General features: G+C 43.8%; 1 protein-coding gene across 1 annotated transcript in view; it reads right to left on the bottom strand.

Moving 5' to 3' along the window:
- The window catches only part of IL1R1 (interleukin 1 receptor type 1), a 74,811-nt gene extending 60,495 nt beyond the window's left edge, over nucleotides 1–14,316 (bottom strand). The window contains exon 1 of the mRNA XM_045550310.1: nucleotides 13,971–14,316. The gene's annotated coding sequence lies outside the window, so the exon portion shown is untranslated. The remainder of the gene's footprint in view (nucleotides 1–13,970) is intronic.
- Between the last annotated feature and the right edge of the window lie 2,428 nt (nucleotides 14,317–16,744).

Below are 16,744 nucleotides of genomic sequence, written 5' to 3'. Positions count from 1 at the left end.
AGAAGGTGAACGTGGAAAAAAATAAGTTTCTGCTTCAGGAAGCCTGTGCCTAAGAGCAAAATTGTGTTTAGTTACACAATATATTTTTCCCATCTGAGCCCCTAAACTTTATGCCAGCATTGTCTCCCTCTGTGCAACGCGGAAGGACAGAGGAATGAACACAAATAGGTCTTACACTCAAGGAATTGACAAGCACCTGCGAGTTTAAACAATGAACTTCATGGGGGCAAGATCATGTCCTTTCCTGCATGTAACAAATGTCTACTAGGTACCTAGCAAGATGTATGCCAAGCACTGGGCACTCACACACAATACACCACAACACACACAATACAAAACACACAACACACACAACACTCACAAAACACACAACACACTCTCACGCAACACACACAACACTCATACACAACATACAATGTACACTTGCTTGACACACACAAAAACCACACACCACACACAAATTCACACCACACACATAAACGCTCCCATACTCACGTAATACATACACTCACACAACACACACCTCAAAGTTTTCATGCTGAACTATTTTCACATTTTTTCTTTTTTCTTTTCTTTTGTTGACCACTATACTAACCAGGATGAAGTATTATATTTTCATTTTAAAGACCACTGAGAGACACAGGTTGATCTAACCAAATAAGCACTGGGTTTAATCGTACTGAGGCGGTACCTCAGGGGGAGGTTTTCAGACTGAGCCATTTCAGAACAGCACCCTTTGTCCATCTGAGTTCCCAGAGGGGCCATCACAGAGTTCCGGGGATTAATGACCACGAGAATGATTTACAGAGAGTAGAATGGTGTTTGCCAGGGGAGGCAGGAGGGAAAACTCTGTCTTGTGTTCTTGAAATTTGCTAAGAGAGTTAATATTAAGTGATCTTGCCACACACACAAGAAAGGTAACTGTGTGAGGTGATGAATGTGTTAATTAGCTTGATTGTGCTAATCATTTCACAGTGTATATATATCAAATCATCATTTTGTATGTCTTAAATATATACAATTTTTACTTGTCAATTATTTCTCAGTAAAACTGAAAATAACATAATAAAAGAAAATCTACCTATATAACCAAGAGCTAACAGGCTGGACTCGTTATATAATTTTCCATTAAGACTCTTCCAACCATATCCCTGCTAGGCTGAGAAAGCCATCAGGCACCAGGTACATCTTTCCAAACGTGTGGTGCTTAAATGAATGCTACAATTGCATTCTGAAATTGTGTCATTAGAGATCAGTTCCAGAAGTTAATCTCACGCAGTTAAGTTTAAAACAATAACCTACTGACCGCACATTTATTTTCTAATTTTCAGCAGACCAAAATAAGTGCAATTTAGATTTCATAGTAAATGTCCTGACTTCACAAGGAAGTACCAAGTGTCTTGAGAGGGAAAACCCTCCATGGACAAAGAAACACTTTTGCAGTGCAGTAAGGAGCTTATGTTCTAATGAAGTACGCTTGAGTTCTTCAAAGAAAGGCACCACCTAACTTCAACATGAAGTTACAGCTTTTACCATTATCCTCCCCTAAATGTTTTCTTTGCACTTTGCAGAGTTGTATAATTATTTTGAGCAATCTAAAAATATATGTGAGATAGATAGAAACCAACTATTTTTCCTTTTCTATACTCACTCCACAAACTTCTATGACCAGATACGGGGGACTGTTTTTACTCCACCAAACAATTCTCTAACACCAGCTGGGTGTCCTACAATTCAGTTCAACCCTGGTGATAACTCCAGTTGAGGGCTCAGGTTAAGGGCAAGACTGCTCCCCACTTCAGACACCAGCTGCAAGCATCAGGTTGTCACCTATACATCTGGCTAGCTGGCTATGAATCAGGGCTCCTACGACACCCTGAGGTTTTGGTAATTTGCTAGACGGCTCACAGAACTCGGGGAAATACTTATATTTACTGGCTTGTTATATAATAAAGACTATGATAAAGGATCCAGATGATCAGCCAGATGGAGTCATGCATAGGCAAGGCACATGGGAAGGGACGTGGAGTTTCTGTGCCCTGTCCGGGTGGGCTGCCCTGCACATGCTCAGCAACCCAGAAGGCTCTCCGAACCCTGTAGTCCAGGGATCTTTACAGAGGCTTTATTACTTAGATATGACCGATTATTAACTCAGTCTCTAGTCCCTCCCTTCTCCCCAGATGAGGGGGGATGGGGCTGAAAGCCCCAAGTTTCTAACCATGGCTTGGTCTCTCTGGGACCAACTCCTGGGACTCAGGAGCCCATCAAGGGTCACCTCATTAGAACAAAAGATGCTTCAATCACCCAGGAAATTCCAAGCAATTAGTTCTGTGCCAGAAACCAGAGGCACGGACCAAATATATATTGTTATTATGTTACTGTATATATTAACATATATGTGTGTGTGTGTGTATATAGCATATATATATTTATTTTCTGGATATTTTATAACACATTCTTTACCATGCCAGGGGACTGATTTGGATGGAAAACCCCTAGGAGGTCACAGCTTTGGTACTCTTCCAAGGTCTTAACAAATGAGGGTAATGCTTGAAACTCAAGTGCTCAGAAGACTGGACAGAGTCAATGTTTTCTGTTCAGTGGTGTTCCCACACATGCAAATACTGTTTCTGAGAAATCCTTAGCACACATCCCTGAGGGGGCTATACAGACTTGGACCACATGTAAGCAAGCAACAAGCTGCCTAAAGTTTCTTTGGAATAAACTGAGATTCACTTCAATAAGTAAGTAAGAAAGAACATGTCAGAAGACAGGATGGAGATGCAATGACAGCTCTTTGAGTACAGAAATAACTAAGTGGGAATGTTGGCAGCTGCTTAAGGATCAGAGAAGTTGGAAGTAACTAAACAGTAATATTTGCATCCATTTTATTTTATAACGTCACGAGACAGCTAAGCAATACATGCCCATGTCTGCAGATGCCACAAACGTCACTAAATCACTGACGGGAGAGGCCGGAGGTGACCTCCAGGCCTTCTCTGTCCAGTAGACCTTTTCAGTCTCACTTCCCTCATCTGTTCATGGGGATGACAATGCCCACCTTGCAGGATGGTAAATACAGATGAAGTGCCGATGGTGGTGACTGGCACTTAGTCGGTGCTTTGTGCTGTTATTTGGTCACCCCAGAAATAGGCAGAGGAGGTGCTAGGATTCCAGGTGTACCATAAATGGAATAAGGATGTCTTCCTAATCCCAGATTGGACGTGCGGTTTGATGAGAAAAAGTGTAGGTATGAGACAATATTGCCCAATATTTAAAACCAAGATGTTAAAACTAAGACCTTTCAATATTTTATTTTCTTAGTCATGTGTCTGAGACTTACACGCTGAATTAAGCATTACCTTTTAAAAGTGATTTTTTTTCTTCCCCCTTTATTAGATTCTTTCAAACTCAGTCAAACACAAATCACAATGGAATTATGAATTAACGTGAGAGTAGTAAGAAGCGGAACTGAGAAACCAGAGACATGCAAATTTTACCTAGGAAAATGTTAGCTTAGTTGTAAAGAAAACTCTAGGACCAAGAATAGAAAGTCTGCTAACATGATTTCACCATTTCCTCCAGTGGAAGGAGCAGCGAACCCAAAAGGGAGTTTTTCAGGACAATGGATGACTTTCCTGTTACCTTTGTTATCGTTACTGCTGTTTATATCCTCTAACATTTCTAACACAGTGCAAAGCACTCAATAAATACTTTTTGATAATTTAAAATCAGACTTAGACAAAATGATCTCAACTATAGGGAAGTTGATCTCTCTCTACTCTAATTTTGAGCTGAATCACAGCAATATTTAACAATTTTCGTATGAATAAAATTCTCAGAATACATTGAACAGCAATTAGATGCAATGAAAGTAACCCAGAAATGTCATTTGCAGAAAAGTCAGCCATTTATGCCAAAATCTGCCTGACCCTTAAATTTTATCTTTATATTTTGAGAAGGAAAAAAAAAAGTAATTACAATATTTACTTAAGTGCCAATGCGGCCAGAAAGTGTTAATACTGTACTAACGCTCCAACCTCTTAACAGGCATATGTTTTTCTTTCTGTCTTCCGGGTTTCACTGTTATTACTTGCAACACCAACATTATGTTGCAAGCAGGGGAAGAAAAGCTCTTAAACTTCTTTCTCAGGAGGGTGGTTGAAGAGAAACAAAGAAAGTGTTAGAAGTTAGAGAAAAGGAGAGAAATGACCAAGGCTGCAATGCAATGGGAAAGTCTGCACCATGCTAACGTAATTCCCCTCCCTTTTCAATGCAAAGCTGACGATGCTGGAAGTGTACCACCAACGTGGGCTTCTTTTCCACCTTGTTAAAACAGACAGTGGGACACAAACACAATTTTCTTCTAAATAATCCAGATTAGCCGGATAAGTAGTGCTGAGCAAGCCCCTACTTGCCCTTTGCTTCAACCTTGGGTGTCAAACCTGCCATGCAGGGCTCCCCACCCCTCCTGAACAAAGCCCAGACCTAGCCTTCCAGATCCCCCGCCATCTCCCTTGACCCCCACCTGTTTGGAACATGTTTCTTTCCTTGCCCTTGATGTACCTATGCTTATTTCGTACCAGTGTCTGTGCGTGTTCTCCTAATCTCTACCTCTCACCTTGCTTGTGCAGATTCTGGGTAGAGTACCCAGAATACCAACCTTCTCCCCCAACTTCTCCCACTTCGAGATCCATCCTAAATACTGCATCACTCCTTTCCAAGGGTGCCCTGGGATTTTCCCACCTCTCCAACTGGGAGAAACCGGCAATTCTCTCCCCTCCTCCGAAACCTTGCGGTTCTCCATCTCCCCTTCTGATGTCACTTGGCCACCCCTACTTTGTACTGGTTAAGTTCTCTTCCCTGCTGCCCAGTTAAGATGCTCAAAGGTAGGCTCTATTTCTGATTGACTATAGCCTGAACAGAGCAGATATTTAAATATTTGCCAAATGAACAAAAGTGGCTATGTTTACACTACTTACGTCCACAGTGCCTTAAAAAGTTGAAAGCACACTATTAAGTAAAGAGCTTTTGATAAATTCCAGTGACAAAGCTTTCTGGGAAAATAGGCCCAAATTCCCCCAGGAGGCAGGATTTGGCAGTGACTGTGAACAGCCTTGGTCTAGCCAGCTTCTTCTTGTGTACTTGGGTAATTTGCTCACTTGATGGCTGTCTACTTCTTTGCTCAATGGTCTCAACCCACATTATACTAACTGCGTGGATAATCACCTGGGGAGTTTTAAAAACCCAGGCTTGCATTCAGACCCATCACATCAGAACCTCTGGGGGTGGGGTCCGGGAATCAGTATTTTCAAGGCTCCCCAAGTGATTCCAATATGCAACCAGGCTTGACAACCACTGGCCTATGTCCCAGAGAGTGATGATATTCAGCTGATGTTTGTCCTCTTTGCATGTAACTCAGTCGGTTCATTAAGGTAGCAACACCCATTTTCAACACCGATCCAGCAGACTTAGGTGAGGCTAAAAATGAGAGCTCAACTCCATGGACTTATTCCCACATGTCAGGTTTCCCTAGAACAATAATTAACCATCTGGACATCAGTTCCAGACTAAAGGAAGTGTTTGCCTTTACCTCCAACCGCTGACATTCTCCACTTTTCTATGAGCCTGATTTCTATACATTAAGGCATATTACCTTATTGACTTTTTTAAACATTTCAATTGAGGGGGGAAAAGTTTAGAATTCTGATCTCACAGATCTCGCAGTTAAATAAATCTCAGAGTCTGAGGTTGATGACAAACATCCAAGCACGGTGAGTGTAATTTCCCACATTATTACAATAGCAGCAATGAGACCTCCCCTTCTCCCTGTGAGTCAGCTCAGGAACCCACTGTGCTAATATAGAGAAATGCCTAAACCATGAGAGAAATTTATTCAAAGAGGTCATCATAGCAAGTTCACATGAGATTTTTCAAATCAACCAAGTTTCAGTACATAATCTGTCACCACGGACTATAATCACATATTTTTGCTCCAGGAAAGAAAACCTGTGAATCTTTGCATATGGTTTTTAGATTCTTTTTTTTTTTTTTCAGTTGCCAGAGACACATTTTTAATGTTAGTTAGCCTGATCCAACATAAAATATACCTGTTATCCTGGGATCTATGTCTGCTTCTCTGCTACATCCTTGTGAATGAGATAATAGGACTGATTTATAACACTTAACAGACAGAGGATACTATTTATGAAACCAGGTTTCCCCACACACACACGCTTCAAGCAGAATCTGTTTATTTCACAGAAATATCTACCGAGTTCCTTTGTACTTGAATTTGTACTTTATTGTTATGTACCATTTGTATTGATTTTGGCTTAAAAATTATCTACAGACCATTTCAGAGGCTAAAAAATTACACTTTCATATAGTACCTTTTTTAAAACTAGTTTACAGATACCACATGTCAGTGTGGATAACACCTCTTAGAGGTGCAGGAAGAGAGGCTGAATCATATGCTTGATGTGAATGGACTAGGAAAAACTTCAGCGCCCAGACATACACAATGATTTTAATGACATCTTACAAAGAACTATCTATAAACTAGTGTTTCCTATATTCAGATCCACTTGTTATTTCAGCATAATGACACTTAAAGTGGTTTGGGAGTCCCACAGATGCATGTTCAAATCCGGACTCTTATTTATTTGCTACGACCTGAAGAAACTCTCCTAATAGCCTCAGTTTTCTTAGAAACAAATAGACAACAATAAAACCTGTGTCAGGAACACAGACAATGTCTGAAAAGCTCCCAGACTTTGCAGGGAGGAGATGGATGACTGCTGATCCTGGCTGGTCCCGGAACGGCCAGGCGAGGTGGGTACCTGTGCAGGGAGGCTGAGTGCTGTTGCTACAACCCCCAAGACTAGACGGCCACTCATTGGCCTAGACCAGAGCAAGAGAGATCAAGAGGCCAGAAAATAAAATCACAGGCAATGAAAAGTCTAAGAATAGTTGCTCCAGGATTTCCAGTAAAGTTCTACCCTCTCACTAACTCCAGGAATAGAATTAGGGAAGCCACATCAATCTCTAGGGGTCACAATCACGGCTTTGGAATGTGCGGGTTCTGTGGCCCATGTTGGAAGACATTATTGGCGTAAAGGACTGACCAGCTCCAGTCACCAAGAGCAACCCGCTTACCTTGAACAAGAAGAGACTCCTCCTTAAGAGGTTTAGCATCTTTAGAAAAAAGACGGGGGGTAACGTTTAAGCATCTTCTCTTCCAGTACTTTCCCCTCAAATGATAAAAGAAGTCACACTTCCACAAATGACACAAACACAGTGTCACCTAGTTCTACAGCAATGTCTCATTCTTTCATTCATTGATTCAGAAAATAGTCAGACATAAAAATTGTTTAAATCCTTACTGAAATTTTGATCTTTAAAGCTAGTCATACCACTGTCATGGATGGATTGAACATAGTGTCCTGTCTTGGGCTGCTAGAACAAATTGCCATAGACCGGGTGGCTCTGACAATTTATTTCTCACAGTTCTGGAGACTGGAAGTCCAACATCAAGGTGCAGCAGATGTGGTGTCTGGTAAGGGCCCACGTCCTGGATTGCAGACGGCTGACTTCTTATATCTTCACACAGCAGAGAAAGAGCTGGCTGGTTCTCTGGCCTCTGCAAAGGGTGTTACTCCCATTCATGAAAGCGCCACCCCCACACTTTAATCATCTTCTAAAGGCCCCACCTCCTAAAATCATCACATAGGGATTAGGTTTCAACAAAAAAACTTGGGGGGACACGAGCATTCAGTCTATTATACACAGATTTAGGAAAACCAAAAGCTTAACAATTGAATAAAATATTTATTCAATTATAATTAGCACAGACACATTTCAAGTTTTATAAATATATTTCCAGACTTTTCTATTGGAAATATTCCTTTGGCTGCCTCTTTTACCTGGCACTATCACACGACAACATCCATTCCAGGTCACATCTGATTGGGGCAATTCTGTCTGGGTTGACCACCTGGAATTCGCCTGTGGAATCCCTTCTTTTCAGAAGCAAACCCTGCCTCTTTGCCCTGGACCAGGAGGCAAAGCCCACTGAAGCATTAGCTGAGCTTGCAGTCTTCCCACCTCCTGCCTGGATGTTCCTGCGTCCACGGAAACCTGATCCGTGAGTGCCTCCTCAGGGCCGGCAGTTCCTGAGACCTTCTTCCCAGACACCTGCCCCAGCGCGCGCACAGACAGATACACACACACACAATAACCCCCACTCTGCCCTGGTCACAACTAACCATGTATGACAATTTTGCCTGAAAGATAAGCCTAAGTGTCTGATCAATAATATTTTGTCTCGGTTCTCTGTGTTTCCCCACAAGGTGCAAGTACCTCTGGACTCAGAGCCACCAGGAACCCCAGGCTGTGGCCCAGGGGGCACCCCTCCCCCAGAACCCTGCCAACATTCAGCCTTCTGAGCAAAGCCATCCCGCGGTCATGGAACCAGAGGGGCCAGCGTGAAAGACGACATGTAGTAGAGAGAGATCCTCTTCTCAGTGTCTTCCCCGGATGATAGGCTCTAGGAATCTTGCTGCATTTTGAAGCACAGGGAGCTGTGGCTCCGAGTTGGTGGGGAGGGGGCACGGTTCCAGTGGTACTCTTTGCCCACCCAGTGGTCCCAAGGAAAGCTCTGCATTCTCCACCTCTAAAGTTGAAAAGACAACCCTACCCACAGCTGGAGAAAAGGACATAAGAGAAGCTTCACTTGCAGCTCTCTCCTGAGCATCCAACCCCGGAGGACTCCCCAGCACCCAGCAGGCCAGTTGAGTAACACACGAGGGAATGAACAAGAAAGCCCTCTGTAATCTGAGTTTTATTTCTGGGAGAGGGTAGAATGTATTTTTGTAAAATGTCCCCGTGGCCATATTTAAGCAACGGTTTTGTCACTTGTCTCACACCGAGGACAGGGCTAGGCAAGAGATGCAGTGACCTGGGTGCCAGCTCTATATGCAATATCACCCCTGTCGTGGCCTCTGGTGGCAAACACAACAAAGTCCAACGGGTGCTTGTGCAAGGACCCAGGCCTCCCTGATAGCATCCAGGTAGGCATTCTACAAGGTAAGCGTCTACAGACCTTGGCATCATCTTCTCAGCCCATGACCAAAAATCTATCTGAAACTCACGATAAAATCCAACTTCCTCACCCCAGCCCCAAATGCCCACAGTTCTCTGGCCCCTGCCTCTGTCTCCAGCTCACCTCGAGCCCCTCCCCGCCAACCGCCTTGCCAGCCACACATAGGCCTTCTCTCTCTGCTCCTCACACAGGGCTTTTATGCCTGCGCCCTCTGCCCTCTGCCTGTCCGGCTCCCCCTCATCCCTTCCCCTGGAGGAGTGGCCCTTAGGTCCTTAGTCACTGTCTGTCTCTTTCATGGTGCGACTCACAGCGTGTGTTGATTTGTGCAGCAACCTGGCTATTTTGTGTGACCCTTGCATCCCATGGCTGGACACACAGCAAGACCTCAAAAAATAATCGTTAAATGAATAAAAGTTATGATCACAAATGGTTCAAACCACTTGCATAGATGCCCAACCTCAGTCATGATATGAGGTAGGAAAATTTAGAAAACACACTGAGTTGACTACTTTCCCTTTTAAGACTACTAAAGTTTCATAAAACCCAGCTTGCTGGCTGACAGGTAGGTGAGGGAACATTCTCTCAAACGTTCCTGGTGGGGCTGGTAACTGGCATAACCTGGTGGGGCAGGGGGAGCAATTCTAAAATATAGAACAAAAATGCAAAAGTACCTGGCCTCTGACCTGGCAATTCTACTTCCAGGAATTTAGCCAACAACTTGCCAACATTTCTGCAAAATGACACAGGCAGCCTGTTAGTCATTGCAACATTGGTTGAAAGAGCAAAAGATTGCAAACAAATGTCCACCAAAAGGTTGAAAACCCAGCTCCTTACATGCTGATATGGAACAAGGCACAGAACAGTGTGCACCATGAGTGTGAAAGAAAATGCTAGAAACTACGAACAAGAGTTACCTTTTGGGGAGGAACAGGGAAACAGGAATCTCAGAAAAGGGAAGAGAAGGAGACTGTACTGAAGAACTTTTCAAGTTGTTATCCATTCATTCTTTGCCTAGGCCAATGTCTGTGAGAGCCTTTCCTACATTTTCTTCTAGAATTCTAATCGTTTCACACCTAAGGTTTAAGCCTGTTATCCACCATGATTTGATTTTTGTGAGAGGTGAAAGCTGTGGGTCCTGTTTCAGTCTCTACATGTGGCTATCCAGTTTTCCCAGCACCATTTATTGAATAAGGATTCTTTTCCCCAGAGTATGTTTTTGTCTGCTTTGTCAAAGATTAGATGGCTATATGAGGATGGTTTTATATTTGCATTTTCTGTTCTGTTCCACTGGTCTGTGTCCCTGCACTTGTGCCAATACCAAGCAGTTTTATAAATGATGTGTCATCCACTCAAAAAATTTAAAAATTCCAAAATCTCATGGAAAACTTTTTAAAGTAAAATTCCATTTTAAATTATATTCTTATCCTCATTTTATACAAGGAACAACTGAGCAAAGAGAAGATGGGAGGAAACAGAGCTGCCCTTCACTCCCAAGCTAACACTCACCCCACTCTATCCCAGCCTCCTTGCGGACATTCTCCAGACTTTCTTGGTGAAGATTTGTGGGTGCAATGGATAGGAAGTATAAGGAAAGTGTCTCCCAATATTTTAAACATCCATTATGTCTAGGCTGATGTGACCAATTGAATGGTCCCGCCAAGAGGGATCTGGCCTGAAACTTGAATCCAGGTAGCATTTCACATTGGCCCACATACATGCAGAGACTAAGGCTGCACCCCGCCTAACCCCCACGTGAGGGCGTGTCTTGGCTGAGTTTCTAGGCTCAACCCGTTTCAGTGCAGCAGAACTGGACTCTCAGAACCTTTGGATGGAAGAACCAAGTGCACGAACACTCAGTTGTCCAGGCCAGTGTGACACACGGGTTGGAAGCCAGATAAACTTGGTGCAGATCAATGGGTCACTCATCACTAGCTTTGGGCAACTTAATGAACCTCTCAGGGTATCAGCTTGTCTAGCCCTAGAGCTGTAATAATACCAACCTCACAAGTTTGTGAGAAAGATTGGATACAATAAATGTCAAAACCCAGCATAGTTCATATTCTTTTGTGGAGGACTCAATAAATGGTAACTATATACACAAGTGAGCAGCACAGACATCACCAGTGGCCCCCAAACCACGTGTCATTATCTCTAAAGTTCAGTCAGACCTACCCTCCCCAACCCCTGGGCTCCAGAGTGAAGCTGTCTGTATCATGAATTCCGGGTCTTTACTAACTAACTTAACTAACTACCAGTATAACTCTAGGCAAAGCACTTCTCTGTGCCTCAGCTTCCTAATCTGCAAAATAAGATAATAATGATTACTTCATATGTGAGGTACTTAGAACCAGGACTCACACATAGTAAATGTTCTAGTAAGTATAAACTATCATTATTATTATTATTATTCAGTACCAAAGAAATATAGACGTATGTTGTCACATGTGCACACACACACTTTCCAAGTTTAGAATTAAAAGGTAATGTCAAAATTTCTGCATGCAACTCTCCAGAAACTATATATTTTAAAAGGTGAGACTATAACTAAACTGTATAGCAACAACAATAGTAATAACACCATTTTGCGTTTTTCCTTTTTTTCTATTCAAAAAGCTTTCCTTGATCTTGTCTCTTTCTATTCACAGTACCATCTTGTGAGGTGGATGGGACAGGCCTTCTTTCTGAATTTTATAGCTAAAAGGAGATAAAATCATAAATACTGAGGTTTGTTGCAGATTATTCAATCAGAAAACAGTCAAAGCAAAAGCATCTGATTCCTCCACACTCTCAGCAGACTTTCTGAGAGACATCAACTGAGGTCAAAGTCCTCAGAAGTTAGGTTGGCAGAAGTTACGGTAAGAGGTGACTGCTTTGGCAATGAATAACCAAAAAAGATAAGAAGCTGAAACCAAACAGACAGAATAGGACACCAGAAGGTTTTGCAAATTTCCTGAAGGTAAATTAAGACAACAAAATTTCCTTGGCCAATTATCAGATTAGCATACTTTTTAAAAAAATGATAAAACGCAGTGCTGGTGGGGGTGTTGTAAAATGGTATTCATACAGTGCTGGTGGCCATATGAATTAAAAACACTATCCTTGGATTAATTTAGCAGCAGGGATTTAGACGTTTAAAAATGTTCAGGCCCTTTGAGCCCACAATTCCACCTCTGGGGAATTATCCCAAGGAAAACTCATGAAGAGATGCAAAGGTCTAGCTGCAAGGATGTCAGTTTTAGTATTGTTAATAATAGAAAAGCAATTACATCTGCCAACAGGACTTAATAAATTATGCAATGCAATTAAAAAGCTTTGTAAAAGGAAATCCATTGTTGTGGCAAGATGTTCACAATAATCACTGAGAAGCAAAAGCAGGTAATAAAATAGCATCTAGAGTACAAGATGTTTCTTCAAAAGGTAAATATATTCAGAGACAAATATACCCACCAAAATGTTAATAGTGTTGATCTCACAGTGATGGGTTTTTGTTTTTCATCACTTAAAATTGTCTATATGTATTCTTTTTAAAACGTTATTTTTGACAACGAGCATGTGCTATTTGTGTGAGTGTTTAAAGGACATATTTTAGAAGTGGATCTTACCATCCCTTAACCACACCTGTCAAGTTTTTCTCCTAAGTAAACTAACCGGCTTGTGCCCAAAAGTGTTTGTGGGTTCAAAGATTAACAACCGCATGTTATCTTGAGAAAGACCATAAGGATTTTTCTAAACTCATCACCACTATTAGGAAGATCACATTGATGTCAAGAAGTATTCCTAGCCCTTTCTGGGCAACCTTGTCTTCTTCCTTTTCCTAGTGGATCAACACATTTACAGTAAACACAAGTCCTCAGCATCTAATGTACATGCTGTTCTCCAAGTTGCCTCTTGGGTGGACACTGTGACTCACCAAACCGGTTGGTCACTAGCGGAGCATCCTTGCCCACCTCCCAGCTCCTCACATCCTCACAAACTCAGCCCAAAACTCGATTTTGCATAAGAGCAGTAAGGAGTTATACAATGAATTCAATAGTAAATGTCATTTTGTTCCCCTTTTTGTTTTATTTCCTGTCTTTAATCTTTCAAATTCTGTCCCATTTTCTTCTTATTCATGCGCACAACAACCCTAATTAATAAGAATTATGTAAATCTAAGGGCATCAAATAAGAAATACAGGGCAATGTTTCTGATCCCCTCTGAGATTGCATAGTCTTCTCTATAGCTGTAGATGCAACATTTGCAAAGCCTCCGGGGGAAAAAATGCTCATGCTTTTAAAATGACATCTGAAGCCCTTATTGAGGGAAGCGTATGCAAGTCTTGCCAATATAATGCAATGTAACTTTAAATGCAACCAGTGGAAGTCTGTTAAAAAATAATGCAGTGCCTCAGTCAAACATTGAGTGAGATTATGACTCTCTAAAACTGTAGAAGCTTAATGGAAAATGATAAAATAAGTCTTAATTCTAACATCATCAACAGCATTATGAAAGGACTTTATTTGCAATGTCCACTAAACAAACCTTACCACTTACCACAAATCATATAACTGTTTACGGTTTATAAGCAGCATGCAGTTCTAAAATATATTTCCCATATACTTCATAATTAATCTTCTATAGAATCAAACATAGGCAATCATAGGTGATGTCTTAACATGGCTCACACACACATCTAAGGTTAAGTGTGCCTCAGAGCCACATTAACGCCAAGAAATCCTTAAAATCTTATTTCAATTAACAAGACAACATTAACTTTTATCAGATACCATTTCTCCCTCCTAAATATCTCATCAATGTGTAAGCAAACCAAAAACGGGAGGGAAAAAATACAGAAACAAAAAACCTGTAGTGCAATTAACCAACTTACTGTCTCCGTTGTTCATCCTTGGGGCATTTGGGAACGGGCTGGCCTCCTAGGAGGTGGTAGCTCTAGAGGTGATCCGGCACGGTTTCTTTTCCCAAATGAAGCCTGCTGAGTTGGTGCTGGTAATTACAGACAAAAAGTGTGTTAGAAGTCAGTCCTGGATAGAGTTGTTAATTCTTTTTTTCCTTTTCTGAAAGAGCTCTGGGTTGAGTCTGTGCCACACAAGAGTGACAGCTCACATCTTGTCAGACACCCCAGCTGGCGCGGAGGTTCAAAGGAAGGAGAAAGTGGGGTCTTGGGGATGCCTGTGTCAGAGCCTCAGAGGGCTTTAATCCCTCTGCAGTGACACATCTGGGGAGCTATGAACAGGAAACTCAGAGCTGGGCAGACAGCCAGAATCACTCAGCAAACGTGCCAAACCATTATGAAATACCAACACCCCTCACTGCACGCTAACCTCGACCACTTCCTGAGGCTGGAGCTCTCTGCTTATAGGACTTTGCGTTGAACTTTGACCAGGCCGGCCAGCTATGTCCAGCCACTTACAGTGTTCCTGCCATCAGAGTCATGACGGGTCAGGGCCAGGCCAGGGGTCTTGTGCCCCTGCCGTCTCTGCCTATCCCCTGGCCCTTAAAGCAATCCCCACAGAGACAGCCCCGGGCAATGTTGCAGGACCCTTAATTCAGACCTGCTCCTGTCCCAGACCCCAGCCTTCTTCTTAGTCGTGCCCACCACCCCTGCCATGTGTCCTGAGAACACTGGAAGCCTCTCTTCTCTGCACCCTGGACATGGGGTGACCACTGATCACTCCTCTGCCTAGGGTGATGCTCCGGGAGAACCACGTGGGTCAGAGGGGACTCCGGAGCCAGAGCCTTTGGCTTTCACACGTGCAGCCTGATCCACCCAGGAGATACAGCGCTGTCAGGTCTCCTCTTTTATTTCTCTTATGGGCCCTCCTGTGCCCTGCATTCAGATGAACATTCTCAACGTGATACAGAATCTACCCGATCACCATGCTGCTCTAAACTCTGAAGCGTGGGAAGGAAGACAGACCTCCTACTGTGGCATTCCAGGCCCTCAGTAGGCTGTTCTCAACATGCCTTTCTGCCATCGTTCCCACCACCCTTTCCAAGAACCCTTTGCACTAATCTGGACTGGCCCTCCTCTCACTCTAGCAGACACTATTCAGTCCTTCGCTCTAATGCTCTCAGCCCACTGTCTGTCCTCATCCTGTTAAGTGTGACCCCGACCTACATGACATGTCCCACCTCCTCGCTGCCCTCCCCCTTCCAGTCTTCCCTGCTGTTCTCTCAAGCACACCCCCGATGCACCCTCTCCCCACTCTGAACCTCTGCCTTCTGTTTGTGATCGGAAAGAGGAGCAATAGTGGACACTTACAGGTGCCAGGCATTCTTCTAGGAAGCTTAAATTCTTTAGACCCATTTTACAGAAGAGGAAGCTAATCAAACACCCTTCCCAAGCTCATTTAGCCAGGCAGGGGTGGAGCCCAGCCTGGCGTGGCTGTTCAAGTCTTACCTGGGGACCAGTGCAATCTATTTGGAAACAGGGCTTATCTACTCAGGAACAGTGCAAGTTCCTAGCAGCCATTATCTCTTCTTGGCATCCTTTCCAGAGGATGTCCCATTCTAGGTCATTACCAAGCAGCTGTGATGAATTGGTAGATCAGAGAGCTTTAATTGAGAGACCACATGTTCCAGTTTAGCCATGGACAGGGATTTCAATAACAATAAGAATAGGCAGAATGGTCTTGAGGTTCAAGGCCGTGTTCCTGCAGTAGCCTTGCTGACATTTTGGACCTGTCCATAATGTGAATGTTCAGGTCTAAGCCACATGGTGAAGCGACAGACTGCCAAAGACACAGCCTCACTGGAACATCTGGGAAGACTCCCAGAGGCCGGGCGAAACTTCCCACGCTTCCTCCACTGTGGCGCAGCCATGAGGCCTGGGTGGGACCCACTCCACCCCCAACTCAAGGGGCTGCCCCGCTGGTCTCTTCTTCCCAAGGAGCCTGAGGGATGGGCACACCCAGGGAACAGCCTGTCAGCACATGGCACCTCCTGGCCACGTTGATGGGCTCTGGGCTGGTCCAGTCGGAGCAAGGCTTACTGCTTCTCTTTGCCAGTGGGAGAAGCCGGGCTCTGAGGAGGGCTGCTGTTCCTAAGACAAGGAGGGCAACAGCCTGAGGAGGACGCCCACCCACAAGGGAGGGGCTTCCAGAGAACTTCAGAGAAAGTGCCAGAAACTCATCCAACCCTTATAATCTCTGGACTCTTCAGGGATGGGAGCCAATATATTGTTTTTGGTTTTTTAAAGCCAGGTCAGTCGAGTCAGATATTCAATTATCTGCAACCAAGTGTCCTGACACCCACAGGAGAGAGCAACAGGCAGCCCAGGAGCCAGAGGGAGTCTGACCTTTCCTCTGCACAGCCAGCTGGCCCTGCTCCTGCCCCAGCCGCTCCCTCTCCTCCCTCTCCTCTCCTCCCCACTCCTCCCTCCTTCGCACCCCCTCTCCTCCCCGCAGTCTTCCCCACTCCCCTCTCCCTCCCCCTCTTCCTCCTCCATCTTCCCCCCTCTTTCCTCCTATCTCTCTTCCCTCTTCTCTTCCTGTTCTTCTTCCTTTTCTTTTGCCCTCTTTCCATCGTTCCTCCCATAAAGAAAGAGAGGAAGTGGACAGGGAGGCTCCGTGCCCACAGGAAGGGGTGGGTAAGGAGACGGAGAAGCTGCGGTGGTCGGTGGTCCACCGCTTTCAGAGGAAC

Source organism: Lemur catta, chromosome 4, assembly GCF_020740605.2.
Source record: "Lemur catta isolate mLemCat1 chromosome 4, mLemCat1.pri, whole genome shotgun sequence".
Taxonomy (NCBI): domain Eukaryota; kingdom Metazoa; phylum Chordata; class Mammalia; order Primates; family Lemuridae; genus Lemur; species Lemur catta.
The sequence above is the reverse complement of the archived record's forward strand: the minus strand, read 5'-3'. Positions and strand labels throughout refer to the sequence as shown.